Genomic DNA, 18,074 nt, shown 5'->3' with positions numbered 1-18,074 from the left:
TATTTGTAAGCAATACGTATACTTCTGGAGAACTAGGAACTGGGATTGTGTAAATGGCTTTGCATCATGGTCTGGATAGCAGATTATGCGTGCATATATTTGTTAAAAATTACCTAAGTATAATTTCTATCCCTCAAGGCTAAAACCATAGAACAATAAAAACCAAATGTTTATTTCATGCCTCCTAGGTTCACAGAAGTATGCTAATTCCTGTGAAAAGAAAAAATGTCACTCCCCCTGCCAAGGATCCCTAAAACTTTTATGAAGCAATAAGATCAAATAATAAAATGAAAATATGAAAGGGCCAATAATAAAATGTTACACTATTTTAGCAAAATCACAAATATCATTTAAAAGCCAAAGTCAATGACTAATTGAATGGCAACACTAATTAGTGCTAAAGAAACCCAGAGACAAAAGTATTCTGAGAAGTCCAGGTGCTTCACTCAAAAGCAAGTACTCTCAGAAAACAGACCAGATGTACACAGTTGGACCCAGGCTCAAGGCCTTGTAGTTGGGCGAGGCAGGAATTAGCATGAAAGTGATGGCTTGTCAGAGATGGATAGACATTTGTCACACTTCCTTGGCTGTCCAGAAGCTTTCTAATCCTTCCTATGTTGGAGAATTCATTCCTCCCCCAAAGCAGAAGCTAAAAAATTGCTTTCCCAGCTTCCCTTGGAAATCATGACCTGGGCCTTTTCAATGCACTGACGTGAGACATGAGTTCAGAAGTAGACGAAGTGAATGAGAAAGCACAGTGCTGAGTTGATGCCAGCAAGGGCAGTAAGGACAGTCAGTGCCAGAGGCTGCCGTGACAGTAGTCCGAGCTCTAGTATCCTCTGAAAACTTCTCAGCCTCTATATTTGGCATCAAGCTGTCTAGTAGACTAGTGCCACACCGGAATTTGAAGATTGTTCCTGGCTGCAAAGTAAGCAAGTTTAATCCTGTGGTTATTGTAGAGACTTTATTATTTTAAACATAATTTTTAGAGATAGGGTCTCATTCTGTTACCAGGCTGGAGTGCAGTGTTGTGACCATAGCTTACCGCAACTCCTGGATTATAGGCATGTGCCACCACACCTGGCTATTTTTTTTTTTTTTTTTTTAGTTTGTTTTTTAGAGACAGGGTCTCCCTATGTTGCCAAGGTGGTTGTGAACTTCTTTTCTTTCTCTTTTGGAGATGGAGTTTCACTCTTGTCGCCCAGGCTGGAGTGCAATGGCACAATCTCACCTCACTGCAACCTCCGCCTTCCAGGTTCAAGCAATTCTACTGCCTCAGCCTCCAGAGTAGCTGGGAATATAGGCACGCGCTACCACACCTGGCTAATTTTTGTATTTTTAGTAGAGATGGGGTTTCACCGTGTTGGCCAAGATGTTATTGAACTCCTGACCTTGTGATCTGCCCACCTTGGCCTCCCAAAGTGCTGGGATTGCAGGCATGAGCCACCGAGCTCAGCCGTGAACTTCTTATCTCAACTGATCCTCCTACTTTCGCCTCCCACATTACTGGGATATAAGCACAATCCATCACACGTGGCGGCAGAGATTTTATGATATACCCAGTATCTAAAAAATTCTGTTTAAAATAGTAAAGGTGGGTTCTGTTGTTTGCAACTGAAAACCTTAACAAAGAACAGATTGACTAGAGAAAAATGTGCATCTTGAATCAATATTTGTCTAGGAAGAAAAAAAACAAAAACAAAAACAAAACATATATTAGTAAAACTACTAAGTCCAGAACAAGTTCTGGAAAATTAGGGAGAAAGCAAGTGGCTAAAGGATAGAAAGAGTGCATGATACATTTAATATGATGGCATAACATGCAAACAGCATTAATGCTGGATGTTTCACAGAGGCGTGCAACTCCCCTGCCCCCAGCTGCACTCTGCCTCTTCATCTATACTCTGCGCTCTGGGAGGCTGAACTCTGTCCTCTGCATCACTGGGCTTGCCTGCTTTCTGCATTTCAGCTGAGTTCTGCCAATGTGGAGCACTATAAGGCAAGAGTATGAGATCAGAGTCCATTCTTTTGACTTCCTCCCTGCAAGGTCTCACAGACTGATGTTTATCCTGACCAAAGGTCCCAGCTCCTGCCAGGCAGGCTTTTCTCACCACATTCTTTTGTTAAGTACCTTTTCTTATTCTTGAGACATAGGGATGGTGATGAAATTCCAAAGCCACTGGTTCTGGAGTCTAACCTTATTCTTTGGTGTTTCTGTACTATACCACACCTTTGCAAACAGTATGTTTATAAACACTTCTCCATTTGCCCAGTTGAGTGTGTCATCACTTTTCTGTTGGGACCCCAACTACTAAACTATTATAGATTACTTGGAAGTACATGTCTTATAAAACTATAAAAACCTGCAGGGAAAAGATGAACACAACATTGAGAAAAGTGCTTAACCCTAGGGGACAGAAAGAGGAGGAGAGTAATTAGATTAGAGAATGGTAAACAGGAGACACAGCAGACAGTAACTATCTATGTAATATATATCATATAAACATTTATTCTTACATTGGGTCACAGAAACATAAATATTTCCTACACCATTCTTCATGATTTTTATGGTACAGTCCACAGTTTTACATTTTTTTTCACTCTCTTAAGGCTTTTAGTGAATAAAAGTCCTAAATTTAATGTAGTTCAATTATCAATCTATATGCTTATGATTAGAGCTTTTTATGTCCTATTTAAGAAATCTTTGCCTGTTTAAGAATATCTTAGTCATTAAAATATTCTGCATGTTATTTTCTAGATGTTTATCAGGTCACCTTTCTCATTTAGGCCCACAATCTATTTTGAATTTATTTTTTGTATGATGATATGATTTGTATGGTTAACATACTGTGAGATTCCTGTGGCTAATATTGTATTAGGATTTTGCCTGTATGTTCATCAGTAAGATTAGCCTGTTGATCCTTTTTTAAATAAGGGGCTGGTAATTGGCTATTAGTAATATTTCCTCCTTAAATATTTAGAGCATTCACTGGACCTAGATGTTTCTTTCCAAGGAGGTTTTAAATGAGAGATTCAATTTCTTAAATAGAACTATTCTATTCAGACTTTATTTTCCTGCACCAGTTTTCATAAGTTGCGGTTGTTTATTTCATCTGAATTTTCAAATTTATTGTCATAAAATTTTATCTGCAGTATCCACACAGACGCAAAAGAACATTTTTATCTTCTGAAGCAGAACACTTGGCATCTCTGTGACAGATAACTTCACTATCGCTCAGAACCACCCCAAGATTAAATATCAGCCTTATATTTGTATAACTTAAGAAAGCAAAGATCTGTTCCAAAGTGAATGTCTGTCTCCACCAGGAGCTAAAAGCTTCTAGTAACTTTACAATAAAACTCACTCATGGGAAACACAACTTACACTTCACCTAGCACTAATTACACAAGTGATAAACATACAGGCAGCAACTGGGAAACTCTAGAGTGCAACTCCGATATCAAATCAGAACAAGAGATTGAGATTTTCAGTTACCAGATTGGAAACAGTAGATAAAGCCATAAGAAAGAGCTCATATTTCAGAAAAACATGGAGAGTGAAAAGCACCAAGTTAAAGAGGGAGGAAAGTGGAAAAAAATTGCAGCAAAAATAAAATAGGAAAGGCGAAAAGTAGGGGGAAGAGCTAGAGTGATGGCAACAGTCATATCAAAGGGGAGTTTGAAGAGGGAAGAGTTGGTCAGCCATATCCAATTTGAACAGCAGTTTTGGAGAATGAGTACTGATTAAGATCGTTGGCTTTAACATTTAAGGGAGAAGTTTCAGTAAAGTAGGAGATGTTAATGAGGAAGTAAGTAGTTAGAAAATGCGGGTAATGGGCTGTTTCTACTGATCTCAAAGGAAAGCCCATACTGAATAGTGGTGGGACCAAGTAGTCGAGAGATGTTGAAATGTCTCTGTGTGAAAAAAGGGAAAGTTTTAAACTGTAGCCTTACCAATCAAGATGTGAAAAGGACAAACAATTTAGCAGTTTCAGGTGAGCCAGGCCTAACACCCAAAGGTCACAGACATTACAATCCAAACAACAACCCCGTCTTCCTTCAACCTGATATTTAAAGTCCCATAAGGCTTTACATTTTTTTTAAAAAGCACTGCTTTTCTTCTGGCTCTTTGTATCACTTAAAGTGTTTACCAATCTCTATAATAAAAGAAAAATACAATTCTAAAAGGAGTCATTATACTCTATCATTTTAGCTATGTTTACATGAAACAAAGAAGTAATGTGTACCCTGGGAAACTAAGCACAGTGAACTCCTATTACCCTCACTCTGTCATTACATGATTTCTGGGAACATCAAAGATAAAGGACCATTCTAATTCCAGAATCTCAGGTAGCACTTTGGTATGTTTAAAGGTTCTGATAGTGAAATTATTGCCAATCCTGTACCAAAAAGAGATTTTTTAAAAGAAGACTCTACTTCCAGGAAAAGTTCTATGTCTTGGATACTTGCAGTATCTTAAAAGAAAATATTTTTTTTGTTTTGGTATAAGGAAGGAGATTGGCACAAAAAAACAGGTCAAGAAATCTCTTCAATGAAGATATTTCTCAGGTTACTACAAAGTAACCTTAGTGCTTCAAAGGAATAATCAAACTATCTCAATATAAGGAGTCTAATTATTTATTTTAAAAATCATTGTTGACAACATATTAATTTCAGAAAACACATGACTTTTAACCAGCCCAGTGTCTCAGGACACATTTTAGCTTCCCCTTACATTCCTTCTCTAGAAAAGAGTCTTGCCTTTGTCCTCTGCAGCAGAGATGATCAGGTCTTCTTCCCAGAGCTCATGCTGTTGAGGAAGGGGTGACAGAGGGAATAGGTGAGGTGAATCCTCACAACTCTTCACCTGCACAGATTTAGTCATTCTAGGCAACCCCACTCCAGCTTAGCTGGAATAGTGGAAAGTTTTCAATTGTAAAAACTTTCTTTCATACCTTAGTCTTGCTAAAAATAGTTTCCTATAACTGAATGAAAGCATAAAATGAAATTATGAGTAGGAGAGGTTTTCCTAATGCAGTCATGTATCAATTAAAGATAAGGATACATTCTTCATCCTTGTGAAAAAACATCAGAGCATACTTATACAAACCTAGATGGCATAGCCTATTACACACTTGACTAGACGGGATAGCCTATTGCTTCTAGGCTACAAACCCATACAGCGTGTGACTGTACTGAACACTGTAGGCAACTGTAACACAGTTGTAAGGATTTGTGTATCAAAACATAGAAGATGTACAGTAAAAATACAGTATGAAGCTCAGGCACAGTGACTCATGCCTGTAATCCCAGCTTTTAGGAGGCTGAGGTGGGCAGATTGCTTGAGCCCACGAGTTTAAGACCTGCCTAAACAACATGGAGAAATCCCATCTCTACAAAATAGTACAAAAAATAGCCAGGTGTGGTGGCACATGCCTGCAGTCCCAGCTACTTAGGGGACTGAGGTGGGAGGATTGATCGAACCCAGGAGGTCAAGGCTGCAGCGGGCCCAGATTGTGCCATTGCACTCTAGCCTGGGTGACAGAGTAAGACCTTGTCTCAAAAGAAAAGGAGGGGATGGGAAGGGTCAGCCCCATCTCTGGGGTTCAGTAGACTCAGCCATTCCAGCCTGCCAGCTGTGAAGAATATAAATGGTCTGAACACAGAAGAGTCTCCCACAACACACCACAGCTGCCTTGCCAGATTATGGCCAGGCTGCTTCTTTAAGAAGGACCTCGATCCATTTCTCCTCACTGGGTGGGACCTCCCTGAAGGAGCTTTAGCCACTCTAGCCAGGGTTCTATGGATAGAGCTCTGATCTCTTCCTGGGACAGAGCTCCTGGTCAGGAGGTGGGGTGGGGGAATAGGGGGAGTAACCGCCATCTCTGCAGTTCCGTTGATTTAGCCTCTCTAGCCTGCTGGCTTGGGGAATACAGTCTGGATGAGGAAGGGTCCTACTTCCACCCCCAATGCAACATACCTGCTATACCAAAAAGCAGCCAGACTGCTTTTTTAAAAGGGTCTCTGATCTCATTCCTCTTGACTGGGTGAGACCTCCCAAAAGGGATCTCCAGCCACCTCCTACAGGTGTGTTCAGGCTAGCAACAGGTCAGTACCCCCCTAGGATGGAGCTTCCAGTGGAAGGAACTGGCTGTCATCTTTGCTGTTTCACGGCTTTCACTGGTATACCTCCAGCTATGGAAAAAACAAGGCAACCAAAGCAGACCCCCAGCAAACATCAGCAGCCCTATGGTACAGTGGCCTATTAAAAGAAAAACAAACAAACATAAAACAACAACATCAACAAAAAATACCACACACTAACCTCATTCAAAGGGCAGCAATCTCAAAGACCAAAGGTAGATAAGCTCACAAAGATGAGAGAGAATCAATGTAAAAATGCTGAAAACTCAAAAAGACAGTGCTTCTTCTCCTCCAAAGGACCATAGCACCTCTCCAGCAAGGGCACAGAACTGGGCTAAGGGTGAGATGGCTGAATTGACAGCAGTAGGCTTCAGAAGTTGGGTAATATCAAACTTCACTGAGCTAAAGCAGCATGTTGTAACCTAAAGCAAAGAAGCTAAGAATCATGATAAAACAATACAGGAGCTGATAGACAGACTAGTCATTTTAGAGAGGAACATAACTGATCTGATGGAGCTGAAAAACACAACATGAGAACTTCACAATGCAATCACAAGTATCAACAGCAGAATAGACTAAGTGGAGGAATGAATCTCAGACACTGAAGACTATCTTTCTGAAATAAGACAAGCAGGCAAGAATAGAGAAAAAGAATTTAAAAGAATGAACAAAACCTCTGAGAAATATGAGATTATGTAAACAGACTGAACCTATGACTGATTGGGGTACCTGAAAGAGAAAGGGAAAATGGAAACAAGTTGGAAAATATACTTTGGGATATCATCCAGGAGAACTTCTCCAATATAGCAAGACGGACAAACATTCAGATTCAGGAAATGCAGAGAACCCCAGTAAGATACTCCATGAGAAATCAGCCCCAAGAAACATAATGGTCAGATTCTCCAAAGCTGAAATGAAAGAAAAAACGTTAAGGGCACATAGAGAGAAAGGCCAGGTCACCTACAAAGGGAAACCCATCAAATTAACAGCAGACCTCTCAGTGGAAACCCTGCAAGCCAGAAGAGATTGGGAGCCAATATTCAACTTCTTAAAGACAATAATTTTCAACCCAGAATTTCATATCTGGCCAAACTAAGCTTCATAAGTGAAGGAGGAATAAGATCCTTTTTAAACAAGAAAGTGCTTAGGGAAGTCATTACCACCAGGCCTGCCTTGCAAGAGCTCCTGAAGGAAGCATTAAATATGGAAAGGAAACCCCATCACCAGCCACTACAGAAACACTAAAGTATACAGACCAGTGACACTATGAAGCAACTACATAAACAATTCTGCAAAATAACCAGATAGCATCATGATGACAGGGAGAACTTCACACATAACAATACAAACCTTAAAGTAAATGAGCTAAATACCCTAACAGAATGGCAAGCTGGATGAAGAGACAAGACCCATTGGTATGCTGTCTTCAAGAGACGTATCTCATGTGCAAAGACACACATAGGCTCAAAATAAAAGGATGGAGGAAAAATTACCAAGCAAATAGAAAGCAAAAAAAAAAAAAAAAAAAAAAAAAAGCAAAGCAGGGGGCACAATCCTAGTTTCTGACAAAACAGACTTTAAACTAACAAAGACCAAAAAAGACAAAGAAGGGCATTATGTAATGGTAAATGATTCAATTGAATAAGAAGAGCTAATTATCCTAAATATATATGTACCAAATAAATAATGAAATACTTTAGAGTAAATTTATTTCACCAAATAAATAATGAAAGTATTTCATATTGGGTAAATAATGAAATTAAGGCAGAAATCAAGAAGTTATTTGAAACTAGTGAGAACACAAAGACAGGAGCACCCAGACTCATAAAGCAAGTTGTTAGAGACCTACAAAGAGACTTAGAATCCCACACAATAGTGAGAGGTTTTAATACCCCACTGACAATTTAGATCACTGAGGTAGAAAATTAACAAAGATATTTAGGACCTGAACTCAGCCCTGGATCAAGTGGACCTGACAGATATCTACAGAACTCCCCACCCCAAAACAACAGAATACATATTCTTCTCATCACCACATGGCACTTCCTCTAAAACTGATCACATAATTAGAAGAAAAACACTTAGCAAATGCAAAATAACTGAAAATCATAACAAGCAGTCTCTCAGACAATAGTGCAATCAAATTAGAACTTAAAATTAAGTAATTTGCTCAAAACCACACAATCACATGGAAATTGAACAACCTTCTCCTGAATGACTTTTGGATAAATAATGAAATTAAGCCAGAAATCAAGAAGTTCTTTGAAACTAATGAGAACAAAGGGACAACTTACCAGAATCCCTGTGATGCAGCTAAAGCAGTGTTCAGAGGGCAATGTGTAGCACCAAATGCCCATGTCAAAAAGCTAGAAAGATCTCAAGTTAACAACTTAACATCTTAACTAAAAGAACTAGAGAACCAAGAGCAAATAAACCTCAAAACTATCAGAAGACAAGAAATAACAAAGATCAGAGATGAACTGAAGGAGAGAGAGAAGTTAAAAAGTCTTCAAAAAAATAAATAAATCCGGGAGCTGGTTTTTTGAAAAAATTAATAAAATAGATAGACTCCTAGCTTGACTAACAAAGAAGAAAGAGAGAAGAGTCAAATAAATACAATCAAAAATGATAAGGGAGTTTTCACTACTGACCCCACAGAAATACAAACAACCATCAGAGAATACGATAAACGCCTCTATGCACATAAACTAGAAAATCTAGAAGAAATGGATAAATTCCTGGACACATACACCCTCCCAAAACTGAACCAGGAAGAAATTGAATCCCTGGATAGACCAATAATGAGTTCTAAAATTGAGGCAGTAATAAACAGCCTACCAACCAAAAAAAAAGCCCAGGACCAGATGAACTCACAGCTGAATTCTACCAGAGATACAAAGAAAAGCTGGTACAATTTCCACTGAAACTATTCTAAAATCTTGAAAAGGAGGGACTCCTCCCTGACTCATTCTATGAGGACAGAATCATCCTGATGCCAAAACCTGGCAGAGATACAACAAAAAAGAAAACTTCAGGCCAATATCTTTGATTGATGATGAATATCAATGCAAAAATCCTCAATGAAAGTACTTTATTGCCAGTAGGCAAACCAAATCCAACAGCACATCAAAAAGCTTATCCACCACTATCAAGTTGGCTTCATTCCTGAGATGCAAGGTTGGTTCAACATACAGAAAACAATAAATGTGATTCATCACATAAACAGAACTAAAGGCAAAAACCACGTGATTATCTCAATAGATGCACAAAAGGCCTTTGATAAAATTCAACATCGATTCATGTTAAAAACTCTCAATGAACTGGATATTGAAGGAACATACCTCAAAATAAAAAGAGCCATATATAACAAACCCACAGTCAATACTGTACTGAATGGGAAAAAGCAGGAAGCATTCCCCTTGAAAACCAGTACAAGACAAGGATGCCCTCTTTCACCACTCCTCTTTAACATAGTACTGGAAGTTCTGGCCAGGGCAATCAGCCAAGAGAAAGAAATAAAGCATATTCAAATAGGAAGACAGGAAGTCAAACTATCTTTGTTTGCAGATGACATGATCCTATATCTAGAAAACCCCATTGTCTCAGCTCAAAAGCTTCTTAAGCTGATAAGCAACTTCAGCAAATTCTCAGGATATAAAATCAATGTGCAAAAATTGTTAGCATTCCTATCCACCAACAACAGGCAAGCAGAGAGCCAAATCATAAATGAACTCCCATTCACAACTGCTACAAACAGAATAAAATACCTAGGAATACAGTTAACAAGGTAAGTGAAGGACCTCTTCAAGGAGAACTGCAAACTGCTGCTCAAAGAAATCAGAGAGGACACAAACAAATGGAGAAACATCTCATGTTCATAGACAGGAAGAATCAATATCATGAAAATGGTCATACTGCCCAAAGTAATTTATAGATTCAATACTATTCCCATTGAATCACCATTGACATTCTTCAAAGAATTAGAAAAAACGATTTTCAAATTTATATGGAACCAAATAGAAACCACAATAGCTAAGACAATCTTAAGCAAAAAACTGGAGGCATCATGCTACCTGACTTCAAACTATACCACAAGCCTGCTGTAACCAAAACAGCATGGTACTGGTACAAAAACAGACACACAGACCAATGGAATAGAATAGAGAACTCAGAAATAAGACCACATGCTGACAACCATCTGCTCTTTGACAAATCTGACAAAAGCAAGCAATAGGGAAAGGACTCCCCATTTAATAAATGGTGCTGGGAGAGCTGGCTCACCATATACAGAAAATTGAAGCTAGACCCCTTCCTTATGCCTTATACAAAAATTAACTCAAGATGGATTAAAGACTTAAATGTAAAACTCAAAACTATAAAAACTCTATTAGATCACTAGCATTCTTATACACCAATAACAGAGAAACAGAGAGCCAAATCATGAGTGAGTGAACTCACATTCACAATAGCTTCAAAGAGAATAAAATACCTAGGAATCCAATTTTTAAGGGATGTGAAGGACCTCTTCAAGGAGAACTAGAAACACTGCTCAGTGAAATAAAAGAGGACACAAACAAATGGAAGAACATTCCATGCTCATGGATAGGAAGAATCAATATCATGAAAATGGCCATCCTGCCCAAGGTAATTTAAAGAGTCAATGCCATCCCCATTAAGCTACCAATGACTTTCTTCACAGAATTGGAAAAACTACCTTAAAGTTCATAGGGAACCAAAAAAGAGCCCACATTGCCAAGACAGTCAGGACCAAAAGAACAAAGCTGGAGGCATCACGCTACCTGACTTCAAACTATACTACAAGGCTACTGTAACCAAAACAGCATGGTACTGGTACCAAAACAGAGATATAGACCAATGGAACAGAACAGAGGCCTCAGAAATAATACCACACATCTACAACCATCTGATCTTTGACAAACCTGACAAAAACAAGCAACGAGGAAAGGATTCCCTATTTAATAAACGGTGCTGGGAAAACTGGCTAGCCATAAGTGGAAAACTGAAACTGGATCCCTTCCTTACACCTTATACAAATATTAATTAAAGATGGATTAGAGACTTAAATGTTAGACCTAAAACCACAAAAAACCCCAGAAGAAAACCTAGGCAATACCATTCAGGACATAGGCATGGGAAAGGACTTCATGTCTAAAACACCAAAAGCAAACGCAACAAAAGCCAAAATTGACAAATGGGATCTAACTAAGCTAAGGAGCTTCTGCACAGCAAAAGAAATTACCTTCAGAGTGAGCATGCAACCTACAGAATGGGAGAAAATTTTTGCAATCTACTCATCTGACAAAGAGCTAATATCCAGAACCTACAAAGAACTCAAACAAATTTACAAGAAAAAAACAACCCCATCAAAAAGTAAGCAAAGGGTATGAACAGACATTTCTCAAAAGAAGACATTTATGCAGCCAACAGACACATGAAAAAATGCTTATCATCACTCGCCATCAGAGAAATGCAAATCAAAACCACAATGAGATACCATCTCACACCAGTTAGAATGACGATCATTAAAAAGTCAGGAAACAACAGGTGCTGGAGAGGAGTTGGAGAAATTAGAACACTTTTACACTGTTGGTGGGACTGTAAACTAGTTCGACCATTGTGGAAGACAGTGTGGCGATTCCTCAAGGATCTAGAACTAGAAATACCATTTGACCCAGCCATCCCATTACTGGGGATATACCCAAAGGATTATAAGTCATGCTGCTATAAAAACACATGCACATGTATGTTTACTGCAGCACTATTCACAATAGCAAAGACTTGAAACCAACCCAAATGTCCATCAATGACAGACTGTCTTAAGAATATGTGGCACATATACACCATGGAATACTATGCAGCCATAAAAAAGGATGAGTTCATGTCCTTTGTAGGGACATGGATGCAGCTGGAAACCATCATTCTCAGCAAACTATCGCAAGGACAGAAAAGCAAACACTGCATGTTCTCACTCATAGGTGGGAATTGAACAATGAGATCACTTGGACACAGGAAGGGGAGCATCACACGCCAGGTCCTATTGTGGGGTGGGCGGAGGGGGGAGGGATAGCATTAGGATATATACCTAATGTAAATGATGTGTTAATGGGTGCAGCACACCAACATGGCACATGTATACATATATAACAAACCTGCACGTTGTGCACATGTACCCTAGAACTTAAAGTATAATAATAATAATAAAGAATATGCAGCACATATACACCATGGAATACTATGCAGCCATAAAAAAGGATGAGTTTGTGTCCTTTGTAGGGACATGGATGCAGCTGGAAACCATCATTCTCAGCAAACTATCACAAGGACAGAAAACCAAACACCTCATGTTCTCACTCATAGGTGGGAACTGAACAATGAGAACACTTGGACACAGGGTGGGAAACATCATACACCAGGGCCTGTCATGGGGTCGGGGGAGCGGGAGGGATAGCATTAGGAGACATACCTAATGTAAATAACGAGTTATGGGTGCAGCACACCAACATGGCACATGTATACACATGTAACAAACCTGCACGTTGTGTACATGTACCCTAGAACATAAAGTATAACTTAAAAAAACTCTATTAGAAAATCTAGGCAATATCATTTAGGACATAAGCATGAGCAAGATTTCATGATGAAAATGCGAAAAACAGTTGCAACAAAAGCAAAAATTGACAGATGGAATCTAATTAAACTAAAGAGTTTCTGCACAGCAAATGAAACTATCATCACAGTGAACAGACAACCTACAGAATGGGAGAAAATTTTTGCAGTCTATCCATCTGACAAAGGTCTAATATCCAGAATCTACAAGGAACTTAAACAAACAAGAAAAAAGCAAAGAAGCCCATTAAAATGTGGGCAAAGGACATGAACAGACACTTCTTAAAAGAAGATATACATGCAGCCAACAAACATATGAAAAAAAGCTCAACATCACTGATAATTAGAGAAATGCAAATCAAAACCACATCGAGATACCATCTCATGTCAGTCAGAATGGCTACTATTAAAAAGTCAAAACACAACAGATGCTGGCCAGGTTGTGGAGAAAAAGGAATGCTTTTACACTGCTGGTGGGAGTGTGAATTAGTTCAACCATTGTGGAAAACAGTGTGATTTCTCAAATACCTAGAGGCAGAAATATCATTGGACCCAGCAATCCCATTACTGGGTATACACCCAAAAGATTATAAATCATTCTATTATAAGGATATATGCTGTTTTCATTGCATGAATATGTTCATTGCAGCACTATTCACAATAGCAAAGACATGGAATCAACGTAAATGCCTGTCAGTGATTGACTGGATAAAGAAAATGTGATACATGTACACCATGGAATACTATGCAGCCATAAAAAGGAATGAGATAGTGTCCTTTCCAGGGACATGGATGGACTGGAAGTCATTATCCTCAGCAAACTAACACAGGAACAGAAAACCAAATACTGCATGTTCTCACTTATAAGTGGCAGCTAAATGACGAAAACACATAGACACATGCGGGCAAAAAACACACAGTGGGACCTGTCAGAGGAGAGGTTGTGGGGAGGAAGAGCATCAGGAAGAACCGCTAACGGATGCTGGGCTTAATACCTAGGTGATAGGATGATCTGTGCAGCAAATCACCATGGCACACATTTACTTATGTAACAAACCTGCATGTCCTGCACATGTACCCCAAACTTAAATGTTGAAGGACAAAAAACCCTCCAAATCTATTTCTTAAAAAAAGAGAAAGAAAAAATACAGGATGAAAGATTATTAAATGGTATGTCTGTATAGGTCACTTATTATGAATGGAGCTTGCATGACTGGAAGTTGCCCTGGGTGAATCGGTGAGTAAATGTGAAGGTCTAAGACATTACCCTACACCACTGTAGACTTTATAAACCCTGTATACTTAGGCTATAGTAACATTATTTTTTAATGTTCTTTCTTCAACAATAAAATTAACTTTAGTTTCTGTAACTCTTTTACTTTATAAACTAATTTTTTAACTTTTAACTCTCATAATAACACTTGGCTTAAAACACAAACACACTGGGCCAGGCACAGTGGCTCATGCTTGTAATCCCAGCACTTTGGGAGGCCGAGGTGGGCAGATCACGAGGTCGGGAGTTCGAGACCAGACTGACCAACATGGTGAAATCCCATCTCTACTAAAACACAAAAAATTAGCTGGGCATGGTAGCAGGCACCTGTAATCCCAGCTAGTCAGGAAACTGAGGCAGGAGAATCAATTGAACCCAGGAGGTGGAGGTTGCAATGAGCCAAGACCGCACCACTGCACTCCAGCCTGGGCAACAGAGTGAGATTCTATCTCAAACAACATCAACAACAACAAAAAACACAAACACATTGTACAGCTATACAAAAATATTTTCTTTCTTTTTATCCTTATTCCATATACTTTTTTCTATTAATTTTTCATTTCACTTTTTACACTTTTTGTTAAAAAACTAAGATACAAGCACACACAAGTCTAGCCTATACAGGATCAGGATCATGAATATCACTGTCTTCCACCTGCACAACTTGTCCCACTGTAAGGTCTGCGGGGGCGACAGCACGCATGGAGCTGTCATCTCCTATGATAACAATGCCTTCTTCTGGAATGTCTCCTGAAGGGTCTCCCTGAGGCTGTCTTACAGTTAATATTTTTTATATATAAGTAGAATGAGCATACTCTACAATAACAATAAAAAGCATAGTAAATACATAAACCAGTACTATGGTTGGTTATTATTATTACCAAGAATTATGTACTGTACATAATTGTATGTGCTAGACTTTTATATGACTGGCAGCATGGTAGGTTTGTTTACACCAGTATCACTACACACATGTGAGTAAGGTGTTGCATGACATTATGGCAGCTATGACATCATTAGGCAATAGAAACGTGCCATTCCATTGTAATCTTATAGGACCACTGTCATATATGCCATCCATAGTTGACTGAAATATTATTATGTGGCACATGACTGTACTATTTTTTGGCATTTTCTGAACAACACAAATCAACAGTCTTGGGCCATATGAGTTACATCATAAATGTTGTAACACTGTAGAGTTGGAAGGGACTCTAAAAAATTTCTGGTTCAAACCCCTCATCTGACGAGAAAAAGTCCAGAGATGTGTGATTATTTACACAAGGTCACACAGTTAACGGAGGAATAAGTACTAAAACTCTAGTTATTATGTTCTACCATGCCAAACTTTTCTTGCAACAATACACAGCTAATTTATTTTCCCTTCGTTCTTCCTTTTCTTCCTTTTTCTTTTTCTCTCCTTTCATTTTTTCTCTTTTCTTTGCAAATTTCTTACCCTCTTTCCTTCTTTCTGTTTTCTCTCTCTCTCTCTCTGCCTCTCTCTTTCTTTCTTTATCTTTTTTCTGTGCCAACTTTACTGGGTGAAGGGGTAACTAGGTAGCTGGTGAAACATTGTGTGTGTGTCTGTGAGGATGTTTCCAGAAGAGATGAGCCTTGGAGTCAGTAGACCAAGTGAAAAAGATTGCTGTCATCAATATGGGTGAGCATGACTCAGTCTTTTGAGAGCCAGATAGAAGCAGAAGGTAGAGAAATGGCAAATTCACTCTCTCTTCTGGAGCTGGGATGTCCATTTTCTCCTGCCCTCCGACATGAGAATTCCCCCTTCCAGGTTCTCCAGCTTGCAGACAGTCAGTTATGGCACTTCTGGCCTCCATAATCCTGTGAGCCAATTTCTATAATAAACCCCCTCTTATGTATCTCTTTATATATCCTATTGGTTCTGTTTCTCTGGAAAACCCTAATATTTTTCTTTCTTTTTTTAAATGGAATAAAATTTGAAACCAAAGATTGAAAATATTGCATACTTTAACCCACTACACTGTCTACCCCTCCAGGCACCATTAAGAAACCTTCAATAGTTTCTTTGAACTGAAACTTGTCATACAGGTTCTCAGCCTGGAAACAACCTCATTATTTGTGGAGTGGCTTTAAAAAATAATTTGAAAACAATTTCTTATGTATTTTACTTTTTTTTCACTTTCCATAACTCAGTGTATCTCCATACTATCCATTTTAACACTGGTATCTTATAAAGTCATTTAAAATGCATCCATTGAAACAGTGAGTAAAATTTTATCACGCAGGTCAACAAAATTTGACATGGGTTTCATGTAACCAGATTTATTTTAGCATGTTAGATATCATTTTAACTTGGCTAATAGAGTTTTAACTTTACCTTAATTTTAACTTTACCCAAATAGAGTTTTAAAGTTAAAAAAACATAAACTTGAACACTAATCTACTTTTACAAGTAACTGTGATCCAAATAACTAAGTGGCATGCATATGAGGCCACTTGGTTTATCAACAATAGAAACAACACTAGAACTCAAGTCTACTGAATGGAAATCCAGTTCAATTATTTATTCCACCACATCATATTGACCCTCCCTCCAAAAGAAAGTGTACAGATCAACACATAGCTGTTTGCATCTTTCCAGTCCTAATGCTCCTAAAATAAACTTTTATCTGTAAGTTTTGCTTCATCAATTATTCTTATTTGGGGATGGGAAGGGCAGAGGATATTTTGATTCTGTCTTCCTTTCCACCTTTCTTTCATTGTTGGCCCCTCACTGCAGTTGCCCTACTGAAATGGTGAACAAACTTCCAGGTTCTTGCCTTACATCACCAAAGAAGGGGGGAAAAAAGCAGTTCCTTATACCTGTGAGGCAGGTTTCTTTCCTGGCTGGCACAAGCCATCAATTCTTAGGAAAATAGCTGCATCAAGAAGTCAGCTATGCAGTTCCTTAAGGATTTGGGCATGGTAGAAGGTGGCAAAATGAGACTGAGTTTTCATATTTCAACCTTTATAGAGTCTGTATAACTTTACTCTCAGAGAAAAGTCTTCACCTACAATATCTCCCCTTAGTCAACGCCTAAGCCCATCAAAATACCAAAAACCAAGCACCTCCAGGTCTCTACACGAAGACCCAGGACCCGGGGAACGCCCCCAACGCCCCTGACATTCTCGAGATCGAGTTCACAAAAGGGGACCCGTGAAGATGACCAACGTCAAGGATGGCACCACCCACCAGACCTCCTTGGAGCTCCTCATGGTACCTGAGTCAAGTCGCAGGCAAGCACGGTGTGGGCCGCACTGACATCATAGAGAGCCGCTTCATTAGAATGAAGTCTTGAGGTATCTGCAAGACCCCACAGGCACCATCCTTTACCACACCTATTTAGATATGGAGGCCTTCACCATGGACCGGGAAGTGTGCCAAATCAAACAAGGCCTGGGTTTGAAATTTGCTAAGCTGATGTATACTGGTTTCTGGCACAGCCCTGAGTGTGAATTTGTCCGCCACAGCATCGCCAAGTCCCAGGAGCGAGTGGAAGGGAAAGTGCAGGTGGCTGTCCTCAAGGACCAGGTGTACATCCTTGGCCAGGAGTTCCCACTGTCTCTCTACAATGAGGAACTGGTGAGCATGAACGTGAAGGGTGATTATGAGCCAATTGATGCCACCGGGTTCATCAACATCAATTCCCTCAGGCTGAAGGAATATCATCATACCCAGAGAAAGGTCACTGCCAAATAGACCCCTGTACAATGAGGAGCTGGGGCCTTCTCAATTCGCAGATCCCCCAAGTAAAGGCACTAATTGTGATAATTTGTAACTGTGACTTGCTCTCCCCAGCTGGCAGTGTAGTGGGGCTGCCAGGTCCCAGCTTTGTTCCCTGGTTCCCCTGAAGCCAGCAAATGTCATCATCGAAGGTAAGGATGAAGGGCAGCTATGGTGGGGAGCTATAAAATGACAATTAAAAGATGAATATATATATATAATCTATATAATGTCTCAAAATATATATTATATATTTTATATATATAATATATATATATAATTCTACCT

At 39.1% G+C, this 18,074-nt stretch overlaps 1 pseudogene; it reads left to right on the top strand.

Annotated features, from left to right (window-relative positions):
* Positions 1–3,901: 3,901 nt before the first annotated feature.
* LOC112624379 lies at positions 3,902–17,762 on the top strand (annotated as a pseudogene).
* Positions 17,763–18,074: the final 312 nt, after the last annotated feature.

This window comes from Theropithecus gelada, chromosome 5, assembly GCF_003255815.1.
Source record: "Theropithecus gelada isolate Dixy chromosome 5, Tgel_1.0, whole genome shotgun sequence".
Taxonomy (NCBI): domain Eukaryota; kingdom Metazoa; phylum Chordata; class Mammalia; order Primates; family Cercopithecidae; genus Theropithecus; species Theropithecus gelada.
The sequence above is the reverse complement of the archived record's forward strand: the minus strand, read 5'-3'. Positions and strand labels throughout refer to the sequence as shown.